Source organism: Austrofundulus limnaeus, unplaced genomic scaffold, assembly GCF_001266775.1.
Source record: "Austrofundulus limnaeus strain Quisiro unplaced genomic scaffold, Austrofundulus_limnaeus-1.0 Scaffold36, whole genome shotgun sequence".
Lineage (NCBI taxonomy): Eukaryota > Metazoa > Chordata > Actinopteri > Cyprinodontiformes > Rivulidae > Austrofundulus > Austrofundulus limnaeus.
Genome location: NW_013952438.1, coordinates 1,740,791 through 1,745,833, shown reverse-complemented (window position 1 = coordinate 1,745,833; position 5,043 = coordinate 1,740,791).

The following is a 5,043-nucleotide window of genomic DNA, read 5'->3' as shown; positions in this document are numbered from 1 at the left end:
GTACAACACATGGAGGCCCCGCTACACAGCTGGGCTCGGTGAAGAGCAGTTACTGAACTAAGGAGTGACGGTGATGCGACAATATTTATATGTGCAGGCGGAGCCTGACATCTGTCGTCATCACGTCACCTGGCTTCAGCCAGGACACGCAGGGGCGTGGTTCCCATACATGATGTTGTACCTCGTTCCTTTCCTTCAGGGAACAGTAGTTATATGCATAACATTACGTTTTCATGTAACACCTTTGTGCCTTGTATAAACTCTTACCAAACTGATGTACGGTGGCCTGTTTGGCCATAAACTGACGCCAAATGGAGTTCTTCATGTAGAACTTGTGAAATAAAATGGATTCTTTCAAAAAAAGAAAAAAGGAAAAAAAGATTAGTCAATTTTTTTTTATTGTTTAGTGTTGAATGATTGCAGAAATGTGCTGACAGCCACTTACTGTATCTCCTAACTAAGCATTTGCTGTGAGAGGTGCAAGGTTTACTTGCAGTGTTATCAAAAGCTGACTCACAGTTCATGCTGATTGGGTCAGTCAAAGTCATAAACACTGTGCTTTACTTGAAGCAAAAGAAGAGAAACTGACCAAAAGTGGCAGCACTTGAGAGTGTATGGGCTGGCTGGACTTACTGTTGGGAGATTGGAGATTTATTTAATTGCCTTTATTTGAGCAGGCATAACCTACTGAGATCACAAATTTCATTTGCAAGGGAGGCCTGGGCCTGAAGGCAACTTAATGGGCATGTTTTTGGACTGTGGGAGAAAAATAGAGTACTCTGAGAAAATCCATGTAAACACAAAGAGAACATGCAAACTCCACATTGAAAGACCCCACGTCCAAACCTGCTCAGAGTCAACAGCACCAACCACAAAACCATGGTGCTGCCAGTCTGAGATCTTATCAATTAAAGTTGTCATTAGGGGGCAGTACTGGACCAGATCCAAGCTGCTGAACATTTCCCGCTGGTTCTTGATGAAGCTTAAATAAAGCTTAATGTTTCAAAAACCATAAATGGTACAAAAACCAAAGATCATTCAAAGCATCTCCTGAATGCTCCTAACAATTAGAAGTCTGAGTAATTGCTATAAGATCAAGTACGCAGGAGTAGTTAAGCAGCAAACAGTGACACGGGAGGAAAAAACAGGATCTCAGTCATGCACACTGATAATCAGCATTCACACTATAAATGTCTCATTTAAATGACATCCCACCAAACATTTCATTAAAACTTTTTTTAAGTGACAAGCACAAAAAAGACAAAGTTGAAAGCTTGCTCTTCCTTTCTGAGCTTCCATATGATAAATGTGAGGAGAGGAAAGAGAGTGCGGCTCTGTTTGTTGTTCCGTGGCAGCTGTCGCTGACCTCCCCAGCTGATTCTTGTCAACCAGTGTTTGTTTGTGGCAGTGACAGAGCGCTTTGTTCCCATGGAGCATTGACCAGGTAATGACCTAAACATCTTGTCCTCTCTGTTCAACGCCTCTCTCCACAGTTGGTCTCTTTCACTCTATCTTCTACATTCTTACCTCTCATCTTAACCCCATCATGAAAAGCTCATTAATAAAGAATCTCTCTGCTGTATGTTGACAAAGGGCCTGAGGATAGAGGACGCCGACTGTTGCACGGGGACTTTTCCCCTCCTGTTCAGTGAAACGTATTCAGGCCTTTAAGCCTCACTGATCCCATCCCTCTTTCTCCAACTCTCAGATATGCGACAGACTTAGGGGTCTGACCGCTGGCCAAGGTTAACAGAACCTTAAACTGGGCTTGAGCTCTGCGTCGCACTCCCGCCACCGCAGAGATCTAGCGCTGTTCTTCTCTCAGCTCCATCAGCTAACAAGTCTACTTCTTACTTTTCCCCCACTGCCTCACATTAACTGCATATATCCCACAGCAATGGGACTTAAAACACAGTGAGAAACTTCCCAGTGCGCATCGCTCCATGAACTTTGATGCATTTATTGTCTATCACCAAAGGTTTTTGTTTTTGTCTGCGTGTGTTTTCTCCTGTCTGTACCTTCAGCAAACATGTCTAATGAAGTAATGGATGATTTTTTTAATTCATAGAAATAAATTATTGCATGTGCATCTAGCACAAATTAACTTTCTCAAGGTAATCAAGATGGCTGCCACTAAGCAACCTTAGCAAACACAAAACTAGTTCAAACTTAGTCGGTTTTACAAATATTAACATTTGTTTGTACTCCAAGTGACAAATGATTGCATTAGATCTATAGTTTAACACTTTTGCATTAACTCTGTTAATGGTCTGTTAGCATAATATCTATTAGCATAATATCACATAAACAAGTCCTCTCTTCTTCCCTTCATTGTAAACTTTCAAGAAAAGCATGGCCTTCAGTTTCTATTTGTGATAACCTGTCATCACTGAAGCAGGTGTATAATGTTAGATGGCAACTTATAGCCATTTATCATCAACTTTTAGTTAAAAACTTTGCAGAAACTTTTTAAAACCATGAAAAACTGCTAAATCCACCAGCAGCTCAGTTTAACATAGAATCTCATTATAAAATCACCTTTTTATCTTTGCCCAGATATCTATTTTTTAACATTTTACTGACATCCTTATATTTAAGTTTCATTAACACATTTTCCCCCATTCAAATTAACCAAGCGTAAGGACACACAATCAGTAGTTCACGAGCGCTACCTTGTGGTTGAATGTGTAAGTACATAGTCAGGGTTGTAGTTTCCTTTCTGACCAGCAGATGGCAGCAAAGATCAGGTCATCACAACCTTGACAGATACAAAGATTTGAAGTACGTACAATATCTTATCTCATGTCAAGTTTAATAAAAACATAAAAGGAATAAATTTAACATTTTGTCAACAATAATTTCAACATTTACTAAATAAAATAATCTGTATCAAAAATCTCAAAGTTTTTGAGTGAAATCATGAGACAGTAAACAACAGAACAGATTTTAGATAATGATTAGGATGTGAGGCAATGTTGAAACTTTTTTTATCCTTATTGTACATGTCCTCAAACAACAGCAATAGAGCCTAAGCAGTTTGAAAATTGAAGTAGGTCACCGACTCACTTAAAAAAGTTGCACAAATGTAAATCAAAAGTGTGACCGGAAAAGCATCTGTGTAGCAGACTCTGAAGTGCTGCTAAATGGATTTTAGAGATCAGAAGAAACACTTTCTACCATTATAAAATCACTTTTTTACTGTATTTTTCAAAGGAAATCAAAACAAACCTGACGCATGTTAGAGATGCATATGCATCAATAAAGTTGATGTGCAACTGTTTCTGTCTTCATTGAACAATTACTTGTTTTGAGAGGGGAGAAATTGAGGATTTCATGAAAACAGAACCTTTTAAACGGTTCAATATGGAGCTGGATCGGTCATGTTCTGAGCTCATGCTGCAGCCAGCTGCACCGGAAGGAAGAGGAATATTAGAGCCAATCAAGTGCCAGTAAAATCTTACAGATCCTCAACTGTAAAACTGTTTTAGGATCAACAGAAGATGGCTTCTTGAACCTATAGGGAGAAAACTTTTATCAAAATTGGCATGGTGTGCAAGGGGTTAAAGTGTGCATCAAATAATAACATGATGGATATTTTATTATATTGTGAATATATCTTGAATTATGACTCCAAAAGTACAGCTAAAGCCAGGAATCACCTCCTGAGAGCTTCACTGAAATCTGTCCAACAGTTTATGAGATAAAGTTTAGAGCAAAGATGTTGCACAATGTGTTTCTCCTAAAGTATACGAGGATCATGTTCAATTATTAACAACAAATTTTACCTTTAATTTGGGCTTAGTAAAAGGTAAAATACATAGTCATGGTGCAAATATAGAAATGATGTCGCACTTTTTACTTTATACTTCTTGGAAATCTTTTACTAGAGAGTATTTTCAAAGTGTTTTAAATGTTTTGACTTTTTCATGCCACCCTATCCTGCCTGGACTAGTCTGTTATTGCTCAGTAGATCTGTGTCTTTCTGTGATTCCTTTACTGTAGCCTCAAGGAAGGTATTCTACTCCTTCCACACCTTCCCCTCCAATGAACACACTCACACACCCACGTGCCTCTCACTAAGCAGCACACAAACAACAAGCACTTTGCACTTGTTATATGGGTGTGGTTTCTGCTGTGCAAGCAGGAACACCAGAGAAGCAGCCATAATGACAGCCAGGGTAAATATGAATACTTGACACTCAAGGCCTGGGTTTGATAACTGATTAAAAATGGCTGATAAGGTGGCGTGCTGCACAGAAGCATTCAACAATATAAAATGAAGTCCTTGTCTAAGTGTTTCTGCTTTCACGAGTGCATCGCAAGAGTACAAGTTGACCCAGATCTCTGAGAGCATTAGGATCATCCTGTCAGTCAGATCAATTATTCATAAAACAAAGATTACATTGCATGCTTCCTTCACATGCCAGAGGCAGCTGCTTAATGACCAGGATAATGTGCGACGTTAAGAAGGAGAAAGACACAGTCAGCAGTTTATACTAAAGTCGAGCTTCGATCAGAAGTGATCAGTCACCTCTTTTTCACATTGTTCATTTTTGTTTGTTAAAGTGTGCTACATGCTCAGAAGAGAACCAAAAAAAATTTGTTACATTTTTAAAAATTTGTTTTATGTGCATCAGAACAAAGTTTTAGTTCTATACTTAAGAGTCCAGCTGTGTCAAAATGACTTGAAATTTAATCAATGCACTTTCAAAAAAAATGCAAAAATAAGTAACTTTTTAGCATTTCGACCCAAAAAGTGCTATTGAATAATTTTTTGTAACAACCTAGTAGAAACAGAACAAAAAAGAAAAAAATATACAAGAAAATTACCAATGTCTTTGCTATTACAACATCGTGAACTTCCCTGCATGGGGATGAATAAAGGTCTATTCTATTCTATTCTATTCTATTCTATTCTATTCTATTCTATTCTATTCTATTCTATTCTATTCTATTCTTGTCTCAAGCTACATTTTTCACTATAACATCTAGTATCCTGAACTTCTCCAAATAAGGAACATTATTATTCATCATTATTATTAC